At 49.3% G+C, this 18,490-nt stretch overlaps 1 protein-coding gene across 1 annotated transcript in view; it reads left to right on the top strand.

Annotated features, from left to right (window-relative positions):
- The first annotated feature begins 1,118 nt into the window (after nt 1-1,118).
- Nucleotides 1,119-18,490, top strand: part of il16 (interleukin 16) — a 240,301-nt gene continuing 222,929 nt past the window's right edge. The window contains exon 1 of the mRNA XM_072468752.1: nt 1,119-1,230. The gene's annotated coding sequence lies outside the window, so the exon portion shown is untranslated. The remainder of the gene's footprint in view (nt 1,231-18,490) is intronic.

Here is an 18,490-nt window from a genome sequence, read left to right as displayed (position 1 = left end):
TGTGTCCCCATATGTCAACAGCCAAGATTAGATCAGATGGATAGGTCGAAGGAAAGGGGCTGAAAGAATTTGCAGCCAGGTGGGTAAATGAGATTAAAACTTGGAGGGCAAAGCACCAACTGGTTGGGTTGAATGGGCTGCTTCCAGTTATAATTTCTACCTTGGTGAGCTCTTGGTAAGACCAACACTTGGCCTGCGGAGACTTAAATATGTTCTGGAAAAGAATCAATGTTGTATCTGTGATTTAATTTATAAAGTGCAGTGCGATAGAGCTTTCATTATGATTGTGCATTGTGCAAAACCAATTATTTGAAAAAAAAGGACTGACATCTTCAAGGAGCAACATATCACAAATTGGGTCTCGAGTTAAGAGCGGAACATCATTTTTCTTGCTCTATAACTTTGACGTTTTATTTCCATTAAGGATGCATGTTTGGCTTCAGTGTTCCCCTCTGCGTGTGGCAGGCTGACTGAATCACACCTCTGTGCCGGATCTGTTTGCTTTGGGCTGTCTCCTCTATGCTGTAATTCACAGCAGGCTTCGCCACTACATAGGGTTTATTCAGAAGCATCTGCCCAGAAGTGCTCCGGCAAACTCTATGAAAGGCGTTATTTACTTGTGTCAAACAGGCCCAGTTGACGGGGAGTGTTTCAAATTCCCAGATGACTGATGGGGACCACGAGGGCAGGAGAAACACAGGTGAGCTTTATATACACCCCATTCAGCGGGGGGGATGAGTGCAGCGCAGGAGAGGTTTACACATACTCCCGAGAAGGCTGACAGACTCTGACAATACAGAGTTAAATAAAGCATGTCGATACACTGGAGTCAGAGCGACGTCAGTGAAAGTCCCAGGCAGAGACTGTGGTCTCCTGTTAGCTTGTGTTGTGGAAACAAGACCACAAATCTCGGCACTGTAAAGTAACAGAGCTCTTTCATATGCGGCCGTTAAGTGCGGAGGGTGATAATTGGAACAGCCCAATCTAAATCATACAAGACCTCTGACTGGGGGGCGGGGGACTTCCATTTCTGCTCAGACGTGAGACTGGCTTTCTGCAACCATCACTCTTGAACTTGGGGGGGGGGGGGGGAAGCGAGCTTCAGTGTTACCCTCCGATCGGCTGCAGCAGGGGCCAGGCAGAAGCAGGAGAGGCATTCCTGCTGATGGTCGGTGGGATTAGCCAAACCATGGTGAAGAGAGGGGCAGGTTAAGTTCGAGTCGTGCCAGGGTAAGTCAGCTCTCAATGTTCTTGTATAATATTTACTGCCAAGTTTTACAGTGAAAGGAATTGGTTTACTGTAACCGGATTACACAGCTCACATATCCCAGCAATACACCATGTTAGGATGGTGTGGATGGCAGAGTTATGGGATAGGAGGAACACCAGGATGGGACTGGGTCTGATTTCTAATCCCTCAAGGAGATGCTGACTGTCTGTGCCAGAGACTGAACCAGGAGTTAAGGCTGCGTTTTCCTGATTATTTTAACTGTCTGGCCAATAATTTATTTTACAATGTGCATTTGTATATAATTGTGTTCTCTTTCTGTATTGGGTTTGCTCTCCTTCCTGACCTGCCCCTCCTCCTGTCTTTCTGATCTGGTGCTATTTCAAAGGCTCTAACTTCTGGTTTGGGTGGGTGGAATAAATCAGGCGGCAGGTTATTAAGGAGGAGGGTTTTCTCCCTATCTCCCTCGCCTGTAATCAACCCTCATCATCGAGGACATGTTCACCAGCCTTTCATTGTGGAATCTTGCTGTGCATGCATTAGCTGCTCAATAGGTTAGGTGGGGTTATGGGGATAGGGTGGAGGCGTGGACTTAAGCGGGAGTGTTCTTTCCAAGGGCCGGTGCAGACTCAATGTGCTCAATGGCCTCCTTCTGCACTGTAAATTCTATGATTTGCACTAAGAGTAACTGCACCACATTGGCTACCTGAGCTGGTGAGAGGCAGCATGTAAATCCAAGTGTTTATCCTCTGTGGGCATCACCACTCCCCACATCTTATGGGTAGAGAGTATTCCGCATCATGATGTATTCGCCCCACGACTGGATGTGACAGACTAAACGGACCAGCTGAGTTTTCATATCTGTCCAGATCTGTTTGTAAGTTCATGTTTACTGTTTGAGCTACTGAAGGACTTGCAATCTCTGCATTTTGAACAGGACCGGAATTCTCCGTTTGTTCCCGCCGGAATGGAATATTGTGAGATTTGCATTTCCGTTGGGGGTGCTGTTCGGTAACCCAGTCAGGACATGCAAATTGACCAAGACTCTGGCGCGAATTCAGAGCAATTCCTGGCCCAGCGGGCGTTGTAAGCACTGGGGCCAGAGTTAGCGCCAAAGAACCTGGCAGCTGGAGCTGTTTTTAAGCGCTCCACTTACCACACACTTACTGCAGCCACACAAATGGCTCACAGAAGACCTGCTCCCCGAGTTAGGGAGTCTGAGGTGGACCCACAACTCCATACCAGTGAGGAGCGGAAGGACATCCTCTTCCCCAGGGTGGGCTGCAGATTCGAGCCCGCCCTCCTGAGAGGACGTGGCAGTGGCAGTCATCACTGCCAGCCTCACCAGGGGGGCAGCGTTTCTGAGGGGTGCAAACACCTAGTGGGCTCTTGATTGTGCTTGGCCGCGCCCATCTCCTTGATGATACAGCTGGGGTATGAGGGTTTCCAGAGGGGTGGCCTGGGTGGACATCCAGATGACCAGAGGCTTTCTGAACATTCAAAGGACACAGGGAGCAGTCAGCAGTGTGAGCTGCCAGGAGCCTGTACGTAGCAACAGAGGGGTGCATTTAAAACACCTATTGCTGCAATGGTAGTCTGAGCCAGGCCACCCCGATCCTGAGGGGGACACCCCGAGCCCACGGACTGGGCACCAGCTAGTTCCCCGCTACTGCCCCTGGTCAGGGCAGTCACTCCCCAGCAAGCTCGCCAGTCTTTAGTCTTTTTCAGTGCTTCTTTAGCCTCCCGATCCTCCTCCACAGCCACGGCACCCAGGCCCCGCTCGTCAATACTCGCACTAACTCGCGCCTGCGAGACTTCCGCCTGAGAGGGGCGGAGCAACACAGTCAGATGGAGCATGAAGTGTCCAAGCCGTTAATGACATTAAACTCCATGCAAATGACGGTTTTGCATGAATCTGCCAAGATGTGGCACAAGCTTCGACTTTGTCACCAGTGAGGGACCGGGGTGTTGGAATCGGCACCGGGCACAAACCACATTTTTTCCATTTTGCACGATTCTCTGCCCGATCACGATTTTTGCGTCTGGCGTCGTGAAGCGAAGATTCCAACCTGTGCTTTCTGACAGCAGCCCTGGAAAGCTTAGCTCTAATTCTCCTCTTGTTCTGGACTTTTCCATCCGAGGACATGGGGCGGGATTCTCTGTTAGCAGACTCTGAAATCGGGAAATGAGATTGGGTGGTGATTAGCTTCCGATGCCAAAATTGCGACAGGTGCCGATTTGACGCCAAATCGGGATTCTCCATCACCTCAAAAACAGCGTCAATGCGTTTCACTCTGCATGTACAGTAGACACCTTTTGCATATCATCGGACCCGATCCGATACACTTCAGGGCCTACGAGATTCTCTGCCTCCGATGGGCTGAGTTCCAGAAGGCATGATTCACTTGTGCTTTTAGAAATCGCGGCTGCTGAGGGCGAGAGAGGTCCGGAAAGTGTCCAACATTGCCATAGTTTGCTGACAGTTGTGCTGCTGGCCAGGGGCCTTCTGCCAGGGCTGGGGGGAGTCGTGGGGGGTGGCCAGCAGGTAGGCTCTGGGCTTGGAGTGGACGGGCACGGAGCACCATTGCCACAGCCGGCAAGTTAGCCATGCAGCTGCGCAAGCTAACAGCCCACTTTGAACCTGGTGCCACGGGTCGTAGAAGTGTCCCCCCAAGGCGTCCCCCAGGTACCCTCTGGCCCTAGATGGCCCATCAGCTGTATGGGCACGCTCCAGCACAACCAGTGCCATCTTTGTGGCTGGGATAAGTGTGTGTGGGGAGTGTAATGTGTATGTGCGGCTGCAGCTTGTCAGCCTCCTGAGTGTCGAGCACAGACCCAGCGAATCCCGCACCGTTTTTCACTGGAATTGATTGTGTTCCATGCGGCACTGGTTGGCTCCTCAATGGTAGCGGCATCGGTCCAGGTGCAGCGCCAGTTTTTGTGTCGTAAAAGTCCACGGATACTCCGTTGGCATCAAAACTAGTCTCAGAAACGGAGAATCCCGTGCATGGTTATTCTTCGTCAAATCCTTTAATCAACTTAATGTTTATGCCAAAACTCCACTGTACAGCTTAAATTGTCCAACTGATGTTTGCTTAAAAGTGGCAATAAACCATTGGTTTAAAATTTGTTAATGCCCGCATTAATGTTACATGGATTTGAAACTCTTCACAAGTTATTGTCATGTCATTTGATTTTACCTTACTTAATTTAGGTCAAATATCTATCCTATGTTCATGAATCACATCTGGTCAGCATGCTCACTCTTCAAAGTGCAGCCAAGTGATTCGAACACAGGTGGACAAACATTAACTTATTACTCAGGAGACCATTTTCTGGAGCCTAAAATATAAGGGCAGATCTCGACGGTGTAATAGTGTAAAACGGATGAGAGTAAATTGACAGCGCTACACCCAAGCCGGTAGAAATAAACTACCACTCAAAGCCGGAGGGAGGGGGGGGTGAGAGAAATCCCCTCCCGACCATATTCTCTGAATTATCAACAAAACTTTGATTTGGCTGGTAATCACATTAACGCTGCTAAATCATACACGGCTGACATGGAAATGAAACTTGTAACTTTATTGTGCTAGGGACTGGATGCTGTCCATTCTCCATTGTTGCAACTCTGTGTATTTAGTTTTCATGCCAACTTTCATTGATTATAGAGCTTCTAATTTGGAAGAGTGTCAAGGTGTAGAGCCTGAAGCAAGAATAAATGCTGAGTCAAGAAAGTAATATTCGGATGGAGGACCAAGAAGAGGGGGGGGGTTAAAGGAGGGGAACGATTTGAAGAAGTGGGGAGGTTTATGGAGACAATTCCAGAACATGGAACCTAGGTGAGGAGGTGGATGGGTGCTGGAAGGGCCAGAGTCACAGGAATGGGAGCTTTGGGTTTAAAGAAGATTTGTAGGATTGCATGATGTAGCCAAGTTAGACAGGGCCAAGGCCATAAACAAAAGGGTCCAAATTTTAATTTTAATGGGTACCGATGTGGATCAGCAAAGGGTGCTGGATAGGGTAGCTTATGAAGAACTGACGTTTATTAGAGGGCGGTGGATTGAGACTGGCAAGGAGAGCATTGAAGTGGTCGAGTTTGGAAATGACAATGATTTTACTTGAGAGAAAGCAATGTAATAAGTGTTAGTTGATGAGAGTGAGTAACTAGCTAGACTTTAGTCAGGACTGCAGTTATACTGCACTGCAGGATAGTGTTGATCTTACCATCGTGAGGTGCTGTGGATCACCCACCTGTTATAGAAACCACCCACTTTCATTGCAGTCAAAGGGAATGAAATTTAACACCTTTTAGAAGGGCCGGTGATCTGTGTTGCCAGTTTTTCACACAAGTGATAATGTAAAATCTACATCAAACAACACAGGACTGAGCAAAGCAGCAAGCTGTATGTTTGCAGGATGTTGCTGGGAGCACAAATGTTGGACTGTGGGTTGTTCCTGGCGTTACAGACAGTTTAAATATCACTAATTTCCCCTCTCACCACACTTCTGTAAATATTGAAGTGTTTTTGATTTGTTTCCCTCTTTATGAGTGATGGTATATTTCCCAATCGCTTGGTTTTGGGTGATACAAGCTTTCAGCAATAATCCAACAGCAAACTCAAAATAGAATGGACTCAAAAGCGTTAGTTTATTTACACACTTTCAAAATGCGGGGAGAAGTATTCACAGCATCACCTCTACACTCTGAAAGAAAAGAACAAAGAAAAGGTTTACACTGCAGAGGCCACAGAGAGAATAAATATTGGTTCACGTAAGTTTCAGAGTCCAGAATCAAAATTCAATGAGATATTCCTTTATGGAGACTAGAAACAGCTGATGTAGATTTCACATTTCTGGTGGTGGAGGCTTCACACAATGAGTTAGGCATGAAGGAAGAATCATGAATGGTGCAGTTGGCAGCATCTGTGTATCCATCACACTGAACTGAAGGTATACTGCAAATGTTGCCGAGCCTGACACAAGTTGACTTTCGTGCATTCTGGGATTAGATCAGCAAAGAAAGAACTTGCATTTTTATAGCACCTTTCACAACCTCCGGATGTTCAAAAGAGATTTACAGCCAACAGATTAAACAGTTATTCATCTCATTTTACCTTCTGGGATCTTGCTATACACCGGATGGTCACTTTGTTTTGCCTAGGTGACAACAGTGCTGCGCTTTGTTTTCAAAATGTATCTAAAGCCCGCTCCCAGCAATTTGCAATGACAGGGCAGCTGTGGACATTCACATTCGAAAATGCCCCCCGCCCCTACACCGAACCATGAACGTGAAGTGAACGTCCCAGACACACAATTGCCACCTGGGAGAGGAGAACGCATCGCCCAGCTCAATGAATCAGCAAAGTTATATCACAGGCCAGGGGCACCAGTCTTCAATACACAGCTCTCTCTTCATAATAAAGCAAACCTGAAGAGGAATGCTAATGTGTGTTTCCTTAAGTAAACTAAGCTACAATTTTCCAGGAAGTACATGTTTGGGAGGAACCAAGCCTAAAACAACCAGAGTGTTTCACTGAGAAAGCAGTGAGCTTGTGACTGGATGAATCATCGGTTGTTTTATTTGGGCTCCTGTTCCAGTTGAGATGCAGTTACAGCTCCAACCTTAAAACAGGAGAGGAATTGGAAAACTACAGTGACCCGGAGACTTGCAAATTTAATGTCTGCACTAAATACCCTGATGTTTAAATACAAGCAGTCCTCGGCTTTACAATGTTTGAGTCACAATGAACGGCATTTACCACATTTATAAATTGACACACTGTTTCGAATTTAAAGACGCCACGCCAGTGACCAAGTTCAATGACCATGTTCATATGTGCGTCCATCTCCCTGACACGAGACATTTTGTTGCTTTTCCAAAGTATCTTTTTCTTGGTGAATCTGTGTTTCCAACCTTCTTCTAAAATTTATATTTTATGATATTAATTTATTGCTATATTGCTTTTTTAAATAATTGATTTTAAAATAACGGTATTGCATCTTGGTTCAGGAAGGAACCAATCCTTCATTTATAACATTGCTCTTATGGGAAAATCGGTTCCGACTGTGATATTTCGACTTAAGAGACGGTTTTTCAGGAACCAACTGTGTCGTAAGTCCGAGGAATGCCTGTAGAACAGTAAATGCATTGCTCGTTTCAAAGCCAACCATCTCCATTGATCCCACAAGACTCCCAAGATCAGTCTCTCAGCCCTGTCAGCACAATCACCAGTGATGGAATATATCCTTCATGACTAGAACAAGGTGTGGCCTGCCCAGAGCTCTGTCTAATTAGCACATGGCATCCTCTCTGACTGATACCCTATCCTATATTGAGTCAATATCAGTTAGCCTCTGCTTGGTGTGTTAACTGCTGCTGTCTAATGTTTAGACATGTTGAGCATTAAGGCCTGGCATTTCACCATGGTGGAGATTCTCTCGATTATGGCGAGAAAGACTCCAGAGGCTCGAATCTGGAACTGCCGCCCTCAAACAAGGCACCCACCACTTTCACGGGGACAGGAAAAAGTTGGGGCTGCGATGCGCACATGCACACTTCATAGATGCAGCTGCCCATATAAATCAGTAGCTGCCTCCAGCTATGTATGATTTTAGTGGAGTGGTGTCTGAAACCCGATGTGCACAGATTACACCCGATAGCAACAAATCTTAATTTTTGTGGAATTGTTTAGAGCCAGGGTATCCATTTTGGAGAGGTAAGGATATGGTTCTGGGACACATTTCAGGGACATAGGTGCCACTTTGGATTGCTAAAAGTAGGCATGAGCATGTGTAAAATGTGCATAACCTCATTGGAACTGTCAAAAGTGTCCAGGTGAACTGCCAAAGGGAGCTGTCTAACTGTCAAGGCTTTTAAAACTCCTACCCTGTAAACCTTTGAAAAGGTCTGTCTGGACTTTAAAAAGTAATTGCTTGATAGTTCACTCTTTCTATTTCGTTGACATATGTTTTCAGGCTACCATTATTGGATTAGTGTTGCATAACTGATTTCACAATAGTTCATTACCACATTTATTTCAGTTTGATTGACAGTTCCAAATGGTTATGAACTCTTTGAAGTGGGATTATGAATTCCAATGCTTGATTTTATAAGGGATTATATAATTGAATGAATTGTTCATTGTTATAAAGGTATCTAAATGTAATAAATGGATTTTTATGAATGAAGTGTTTTTTTTAAATGAAGTCTGCAATAGATACTTAGAAACATATTTTATTCGGTCTTACATTGCCCTGAGATTTGCCCATTGTGAATACTGGGTGAGTTGTCGTGGTAGGTGTAGAGGCAAAGGGAGGTGGTTGGGGCATGGGTTGGCAAGTGTTGGCAAAAAGTTGGCATGGGGACTATAATGGCACATGGATTGTATGGGGTGCATAGGTCAGAATGGAGGGGGCATGGGAGGTAGGTGGAGGGTCATGGGTTGACATGGAGCATATGAGGGGCCATGGGAGGTAGATAGAGGGTCATAGGGTAGCATGGAGGGTATGTGGGTAGGTTGGGGCATGGGTCGGCATAGCTGAGGCATGGGGAGTGTGTGGAGGGAGAGGGTTGACAGCCGGAGTGCTGTTTTATGTTTTTAAAAAACTTTGATACAGTACCAGTGCACCATGGAAGGCCTTCTGCCCAGAGCATATCCACCTCTGGCATCCTCCCCACTAGTTCTGGGTTTACCCAGCCTGGAATGAAAAATCCAAATTTCTGGGGCAGTTTCTCCTGAGTTGGATTTGTGGAGCTGAGAAATGTCCCTGTGGGCACTTACAAGCCAGGAGCAAAAATTCCAAAGCAGGTCTACTGAAAGACCCAGGCCTATTTCACAGAGTACAGCTATCACATGTTATTTAGACTGAAATGCAGTTCTATTTTATCAATTGTTCAAGATTCAATCACTCATAAGGGAGTTGGTAAACTCATTGTCGGTTCATTTATTTACGCCAGGCACATGAGAATTCTACACAGGTGTAAAGCGTGAAGACAGCCGAGCTATGTATGTGCTCTGTTTAAAGCAAAAGTGAAACTAAGACTGGAGGACATGACACATTTCCCTTCTACTGCTGTCATGGTGATAGCTCCTGAAAGCATATTGCACCATCCCCCTTTTCTTTTTAAAGCTACATCCCCTTCCCCTGCCATTTCCAAAGAAGTGTATTGTTGACAGTACTTATTCATGTTCAGTTACCATTACAATCCATAAGTGATGAATCTATAATTCTCTAAAGCACCGAGGTAATCTCTGGTACATTTGGATATTGGTGCCTGGAACTTTCTTTAATTGCTCAGTGATCCGTGGGATTGTCATTCTTGGACGTTTTTCTGAGCTGCATTTGAGATCTTGTCCTAGATGCAATAGGACTCTATGGTAATTGAGCTGGAATGGATTTGTCCTCAGTTATGCTTCACTGTTGTACTTTTGTGTATTGATTTCATCGAACCTTGGCTCTGAAAAAATCCCTGTCACCTTCCATGGGATCCTGGATGCGAACTTGTTGTGAATTGGGCAATTCTTTACCTGCATTTTTATCAAGCACATTGGCATCTTTTCTTGCAGTTTTAAAAGTTGCTGTCTTGTTTCTGAGAGAGAGTAGAATGGGTAAGAGTAGGTAAATTGGTATGCACTGGTCTGCTAAACATGATCTCTACTGGTGATGGAATAGTTGCACTTAAAGGTGTCACACTCATTGCAATGTGTAAATCTTGCTTAGTTTGTCCACGTTTGAGAATTAGGGATTTCACCAAGTGAAGCATTTTTTAAATAATTGATCGAGTACAAAATTCCGGGGGGTCATTTTCATTAAAATAGGGTATCGCATATTGGTTCAGGAACCAATCCCTCATTTATAACCTTGCTCTTATGAGAACTAGACTGTTGGATCTAGGGTAATGAAGAGAAGAAGTAACGTGATCAATATTCCACTTCTCACACATATCCTGAAATGGTTTACCAATAAATTGTGGGCTGTTATCTCCAATGACCTCTCTAGGCACACTGAATAAACTGAAAATAATACTTGGTGTGGGTGTGACCATTGTGTTTGACATATTATGCAATTGTTGAATAATGGGGCAATTGATAAAGAAGTCAGTGCCATGGACGTAAAGAAGTAGGATGCGATTTTGGACCAAGGATGAGTAGGAACCTCGTGCGTAATCAATTGGGGTTTTGTGTTGATTTGGATTATGCTCTTCACGATGACTTCAATGGAATTGTTCATACCTGGGCATAGACTGTGTCTCTCGTTTATCATCTCTTCTGATCTATGGGCATGTATGATTGATGAAGTTGGTGAAGAATATCAGGCTACACCAATTCTGGTAATATGACCTGCCTGTCTTTAAAAAAGCCCAATAAGGCCAAAATGGTCTCACGTGTTCATGGACGTGCTATATTGAATCAGGCCATCCTTCAGTGATGGTTGACCACAGTTTCTGTAGTACGGAACCTTTCACAGTTTCTTCTTGTAGTTGCTGGAATTTGTGTTTCACAGAACGGACCAGGTCAATCTGGAGAACACATTCTAGTTCGATGCCAATGGAGTCAACCTGTAGATCTCAGAATTTATCTTCTGTTTTTCGATGGGTTGGACAATCTGCTAAGTGGGTCTGATGTAATCATCCAAGTTGCCTGACTTGTACCTAATCTCACATTCGTAACATTGAATTCTTATCAAGCGATGCTGCAATCTTGGTGGTGCAACAGGTCAATGAATTTCACCAAATCACCTCCAGTGGCTCATGGCTGGTCTCTACCACACATCATTTGCCAAATAGATAGACATGAAAACCCATGATTCCAAACACTTAAACTAATGTTACCTGCTCAGTCTTGGAGTAGTTGGATTGTGTTATGGACAGAGCTTTTGCAAATGCAATCTGTTTACATTTTTGTAGTATGCAGTTCTCCGACATTTCTGTGAGGTTTCTATCTCCAGTTCACTTGTCTCCCTGGGATCGTAAAATTGCAATGTTTTTTTAAAAAAAATCTTTTTGTTGGCATTTTCAACATTATGTACATTGGACGTTCGTGTTTATTTATTGGACAGTGTAATGCAAAAAGGCTTTTATCTTACTTTATTTACAGATTGCTGCCGTCCAGTTCAGCATGTCTTTCCCCCCCCCCCCCTTTCTCTAACCCTCCCCCACCCACCCCCCTTGCTATCCTCCATGGTCGATACCGGGGTGTGCTCCCCTTTTTCCTTGCTCACCCCCCCCCCCTTCTCTTCTCCCTTTGTCAACTTCAGCCGTGTTGTTTTTTTTGGGGGGGTGAGTGTGTGGGAGGGGGAGTGGGGGAGGAGGTTCCCCACCTCCCCTCTTTGCCCGTCTCAGACTCTCTGCCCCCTTTCCCCCCTCGCCCTGGGTTGTGCGTGCCTGGCATTGCTCCTTGGCTTTTGTTTTTTCCCCCTCTAATCTTTCTAGTTTCCCCCTCTACTGGCTGTTGTTGGCCTTGTACTCTTCTTATGATTTTGTCTTTCTCTATTTTGTCCAGTTTGACCTTCAACTTGTCTTTGATGTGGATGCTGCACTTAACATGCTGGATCAATTGACAAACTTGCATTCTGCTGCAGGTGTAATGTTGCAACTCCGTGAAACTGCCAATTTTGTCGAACATTCAGGATATTGACATGTTAGGTCGTGAAGTGATAGTTTCTGAGGGTGATCTATCTGGTGATGTTTGACAGATTCCAGGGATTGTTACTTGTGTGAGGCCACGACTTGCTGATAGATCTGCAATTGCTGGGTCTTTAGTTTTCGTGATGTAGAACATTTGTGACACCTATGAAGATTGATTGTGCTTGCTCTTCAGGACGACGGATCCTGAACATGGAATTAGTGAATGTTGTATGCTGAAAGTTTCGCAGTACCATGACCTTCCACCTCTGTAGATACATGTCTTTTAGAATTTGCAGGGGTACTTTGTTGCCACTTGACGCTCTGCCAATTTTGGCCAATAATAAATAGTTACCAACTTTCTGAGGGCAGATAATTTGAATCTTGGCAAACATTTCAGATGGTGCAATGGCACCTATGTTTTCCACGAGATTGACGGTGCGAAACATGTTTTCAACGCTCTTCATCTCATCGTGCATGTCATCCTCATTTTCTGGTTTGCCAATCACCTCATGTATGTATCTGACAGGGTACCGGATGGTCATTCTTGTTGCTTGAAGGTACCCATTGTCTACAGTATATTTGGATCAGTGCACAACCCTTTGTAGCTACATCAGCCTTTGCTCTAATGCACTGCCACTGCCAATGTCCATTTCTGCCACATGCCTTGCAGAACTCGTGAAAAGCTGGGCATTTCCTTGGTGCATGCAGAAGGTCACACCTTCCACATGTCTTACTAGGGTTGGGTGAGTGTCAATAATTGGGGTTGCACTCAGGATCAGTAGGCTTTGTCGACCTGCGAGGATTGCTTTGTACTTGGGTCCAAAGAACCAAGAAAAGTACAGCACAGGAACAGGCCCTTTGGCCCTCCAAGCCCGTGCCGACCATGCTGCCCGACTAAACTACAATCTTCTACACTTCCTGGGTCCGTATCCCTCTATTCCCATCCTACTCATGTATTTGTCAAGATGCCCCTTAAATGTCACTATCGTCCCTGCTTCCACCACCTCCTCCGGCAGCGAGTTCCAGGCACCCACTACCCTCTGTGTAAAAAAGCTTGCCTCGTACATCTACTCTAAACCTTGCCCCTCTCACCTTAAACCTATGCCCCCTAGTAATTGACCCCTCTACCCCGGGGAAAAGCCTCTGACTATCCACTCTGTCTCTGCCCCTCATAATTTTGTAGACCTCTATCAGGTCGTTCCTCAATCTCCGTCATTCCAGTGAGAACAAACCGAGTTTATTGAACCGCTCCTCCTAGCTAATGCCCTCCATACCAGGCAACATTCTGGTAAATCTCTTCTGCACCCTCTCTAAAGCCTCCACATCCTTCTGGTAGTGTGGCGACCAGAATTGAACACTATACTCCGTGGCGTAACTAAGGTTCTATTCAGCTGCAACATGACTTGCCAATTCTTATACTCAATTCCCCGACCAATGAAGGCAAGCATGCTGTATGCCTTCCTGACTACCTTCTCCACCTGTGTTGACCCTATCAGTGACCTGTGGACCTGTACACCTAGATCTCTCTGACTTTCAATACTCTTGAGGGTGATACCATTCACTGTATATTCCCTACCTGCATTAGACCTTCCAAAATGCATTACCTCACATTTGTCCGGATTAAACTCCATCTGCCATCTCTCCGCCCAAGTTTCCAAACAATCTAAATCCTGCTGTATCCTCTGACAGTCCTCATCACTATCCGCAATTCCACCAACCTTCGTGTCGGCTGCAAACTTACTAATCAGACCCGTTACATTTTCCTCCAAATCATTTATATATACTACAAACAGCAAAGGTCCCAGCACTGATCCCTGCGGAACACCACTAGTCACAGCCCTCCAATTAGAAAAGCACCCTTCCATTGCTACTCTGTTGCCTTCTATGACCTAGCCAGTTCTGTATCCACCTTGCCAGCTCACCCCTGATCCCGTGTGACTTCACCTTTTGTACCAGTCTACCATGAGGGACCTTGTCAAAGGCTTTACTGAAGTCCATATCGACAACATCCACTGCCCTACCTGCATCAATCATCTTTGTGACCTCTTCGAAAAACTCTATCAAGTTAGTGAGACACGACTTTCCCATCACAAAACCATGCTGCCTCTCACTAATACGTCCATTTGCTTCCAAATGGGAGTAGATCCTGTCTCGAAGAATTCTCTCCAGTAATTTCCCTATCGCTGACGTAAGGCTCACCGGCCTGTAGTTCCCTGGATTAACCTTGCTACCCTTCTTAAACAGAGGAACAACATTGGCTATCCTCCAGTCCTCCGGGACATCACCTGTAGACAGTGAGGACATCACCTGTAGACAGCCAAAGATTTCTGTCAAGGCCTCAGCAATTTCCTCTCCAGCCTCCTTCAGTATTCTGGGATAAATCCCATCAGGCCCTGGGGACTTATCTACCTTAATATTTTTCAAGACGCCCAACACCTCTGGTGTGATTCTCTGCTCCCGCGACTAAGTGCCCACACCGTCGAGTTTCACGATGGCGCGAAACGGCTCCGATCGCGATCGATTCAGGGCCCGAAAATGGGCTAGGAGCGGGGCCGCGAGGAACTCCGGGTGGGGGGGGGGGGTTGGCGCGAAAGCAGCGTCGTAAGCGCGCAACGCCCGAATGACACGGCGCTGCGCCATAAATGGCGCGATCCGTACACGGAAGGACCCAGGAGGAGGAGAAGGAGGAGAGATGGCTGAGCCCCGACCAGCTGCACCGAGGTTCCGGGACATGGACCTGGACACCCTCCTCGATGAGGTTGAAAACCGAAGGGCCACCCTCTGCCCAAGGCGTGTGCATCGCCAGCCACCCAGCACGATGAGGCGTGGTTAGCGTGAGGTTGGCACGGCTGTGAGTGCTATGGGGCACACCCTCCGGTCCGGGGAGCAGTGTTGGAAAAAGCTGCACAACCTCACTCAGTCTGCCAGGGTAAGTGCAATGAGGGTGCCCCCGGGTCACAACCAACCCCCCCCCCCCACTCCCCGGGCACGAGGGGGGGGGGGGGGAAGTGGGGTGGGTGGGGGGGGGGCATCAGGGTGTACAACGTTGTACTCGACCCACATGGGAACCGGGACTCCCCCCTGGAGAGATGCCATGGCGTGGCTCCAACTGTCTCCTCACCCAGCATTAACATAGCCTATATCTGCACGCCCTGATGATACCCGCTTAATTGTGATGCTTTATCCAACCCCACCCCAGGAGAAGACAGCTCACAACCAGCGTGAGTGTATGAGATCCGGAGGGGGTTCTCTTGTGCTGCACCCCCTAAATGTTCACGAGCAGAGGGCCCTGGACCTCGCTGGGGGACCGGCACACGGGAGGTCGCGACATGCCAGGTCGGAGGCGCAGAAGCAAGTGAGACAACCCTGCATGTCCTCACCCCCCACCCCCCCCCCCCCCAGCCCGTCATCGCCCCCCTCACACTCATGCCAGTGCACCCTCGATCCCCTCCCCCCTCACACTCATGCCAGTGCACCCTCGATCCCCTCCCCCCTCACACTCTGGCCACTGCACCCTCTATCCCTCCCCCCTCACACTCTGGCCACTGCACCCTCTATCCCTCCCCCTCACACTCATGCCACTGCACCCTCGATCCCCTCCCCCCCCCCCCCCCCCCCCACCCCCCCTCACACACTGCCCCCACCACCACCATACAGCCGGCCCAGCGTGTCTAACGAACCCCATATCGTTGTGTTCCCCAGGGCCAGCCGCCAAACGTCCAGGGTCGCCTCGGCCAAGGCACAGCCGACCATCTCCAACCTCAAGCGCACCCAGGGACGCACACCAGAGGGTGGCAGTCAGTCGGACAGGAGGGCCATCCTCTCAGTCTGGGAAGCTGGACGGGGACGCACATACGACGGACAGAGACAATACTGAGGGGCACAGGACGGACAGTGACGATGACGCACAAAGAACGGCCACACAGTCCACGGAATCACCAGGAGGGCAACATGACATGGGCCGCATGCACCTCGCGTCGGGCCATGAGGGGGACCAGATTTCCTAACGGACGATGACCTCGAGCTAGCGGCACTGCTGTCTCCCACACCATCCACCATCGCAGAGACACTCACCTCGGTTGGGCAGATAAGTGATGAGGCTCCCGGATCACGGTCTGGTGCGCACCACACAGCCGAGCCGGTACAGCAGGTGGAGTTTGGAGCAGCCGAGGGGCTGGACGGTCGGAGGGCAGCCCAGGCCCAGCAAACAGCTGCCTCCCAGACGGTTCCCGGGTTCCTGGATGTACTTGACCCACCCGGACAGCCGATGCATGTGGACACCGAGGGACTGAATAACGGGGTGAGGGCCATCTTCCAGGACCTGCACACGCAGTTGGAGGAGTCCATTCGCATCCAGGAGCAGGGAGTGGTGCCGCTCATCGCAGCCACCCAGGCCGACACCGCACGGGTGGCGTCCGCGGTGGTGGCAATGGGTGAAACGGTTTCGGCCATTGGTCAGGTTCTGCAAGGCGTTGGGCTTAACGTGCACGCGTCATCCATGGCCCAGGAGAGGGCTGCCCTCTCACTGGTAGCCATGTGCCAGAGCCAACACGACATTGCCGCCTCTCTCCGGGCCCTGGCCGAGTCTCACCATGCCATGGCCTGGTCCCAGCAGGCGATGGGACAGTCCCAGCAGTCAGTCGTGGAGGGCATAGACCTCCTGGCACACGTGATGGATGGCGTAGCGCACTCACAGGTTAAGATAGCACAGTCCCTGGCAGGAATGTCGCACTTTCTGGGCTCCGTCTCTGCGAACATTCGGATCGTAGTCGATACTGCTGCAGGCCTCCAGGACTGGCAGTGCCAGTGTCGGTGGTGCGACGGGGCATGTCTCCGATCGCACCTCGGTCCCACAGTGAGGCCCGGGGGCCACCGGGCTCCCCGAGGGAGGAGGAGGTTCTGGGGCCTTCCCGGTACCTCCAGCAAGGGACGTCCCGATACACTTGGCCTCCCCCATTCCGTCCCTGGTGCATCTGGTGGGGCGCGGGCAGGTCAGGGTGGCACCACGCCATCCAGAACGCCCGCCGAGCAGCCTGGCCCATCGAAGCCGGGCCGCCACAGGAAACGCGTGCCGACGGGGAGCCATGTCGCAGGGCGTGATTCTCAGCAGTCCGCGTCCACTCCTGCTGTACCATCTGGGGAGACACCTAGATGTAGTGGTAGGGCCCGTAAGGCAAAGAAGTTAGGCACATAATAAGTTGGCAGGGGTGCAGGGCACAGTTTAGTTGTAGGGGGTAGGGCATCTGTATGTGAATGTCACAAATAAACTCACAGTTGCACTTAACTTGTAAGACTCTGTGCTATGTCCGGTGCCAGGGGGTTCGTGAGGGTGACCGAGTGGCGCTGTGGTTAACGAGCGGTTCAACGTTGGTGCCGGATGTGCTGTCCCTTTGCCCCCGCTTCCCAAAATCGGTCACCATAGTCCTCGGCACTCCGACGCCAGCTACCCCACACGGGCACGTGATGAAATGTCCGTTATGAAGACTGTGACCACCGGAGTGCATGGTTCAGCTATAGCCATGAGTCAGACGTCGGCTGGCGAATCTGAGCTCACAGCTCATCGCAGAGCGGGCTGTGATCATTCAACAAGGCACTGATCACAACCGCTTGCACAATCATCAATGTTGTGCAATCCCGTAGTGCCACAGTGGTAAGGTGATGTGGACTTGGTGCCGTGAAGGGGGTGCGGGGGAGGGAATTGGTGGGTGCTGTGTGCTGCCCGTGTGCAGGACTGACTGTGCAAGTGGCAGTGTTCAGCGAATCCCTCCCCCACGGTGCGTGAACCGTGCGGCCACCAACTCGTCGCGTGCCCGCTGTCCTCGACGGTGCCATCGTGCAGCCTCCTGGATGTAACCAGCACGCGGGCAGTGTCTGTGTCCTACGCCCCTCCCTCCACCCTGATGCACCCCATCCTCCTCCTCCCCTTCGTTTGCGTTAGCTCCGGTGCCGTCGGGTCCTCCCTCCGACTCCTCCACCGGGGTATCTCCCCTCTGCATGGCAATGCTGTGCAGCGCACAGCAGACCACAACTATGCGACCGACCCTGTTGGGCCGGTACTGCAGGGCCCCTCCGGATCGGTCCAGGCATCTGAATCGCATCTTCAGCAGCCCGAAGCACCGCTCCACCACACCCCTGGTTGTTGTATGGGCCTCGTTGTATAGGCTCTCCGCATTGGGCTGAGGCCTCCGTATTGGCGTCAGCAGCCATGACCTCAACGGATAGTCCCTGTCGCCCAGCAACCAGCCCCTCAGCCGGGGGGGGCATCCATCGAACATTGCGGGTATGAACGACTGTGCCAGAATGTAGGCGTCATGCACACTCCCGGGGAGCCTTGCACACACGTGCATGATCTTCATGTGGGGGTCGCACACCTCCTGAATGTTCATGGAGTATGCGCCCTTCCTGTTCATGAACACTTCCCTATTGTCTGCAGGTGGGTGGATGGGGATGTGCCCACCATTGATGACACCCTGGACCATCGGTATTCCGGCCACCTTGGCGAATCCACGTGCCCGTGCTTCCTGCTGTGCTCTGTCCTCGGGGAATTTAATGTACCTGTCCGCAATGGCGTACAAGGTGTCAGTCACGGCCCTGATGCACCTGTGGACCGATGCCTGTGAAATCCCGGATACGTC

This window comes from Scyliorhinus torazame, chromosome 12 (genome assembly GCF_047496885.1).
Source record: "Scyliorhinus torazame isolate Kashiwa2021f chromosome 12, sScyTor2.1, whole genome shotgun sequence".
Classification (NCBI taxonomy): Eukaryota; Metazoa; Chordata; class Chondrichthyes; order Carcharhiniformes; family Scyliorhinidae; genus Scyliorhinus; species Scyliorhinus torazame.
Note: the sequence above shows the minus strand (reverse complement) of the source record. Positions and strands in the feature narration are given on the sequence as shown.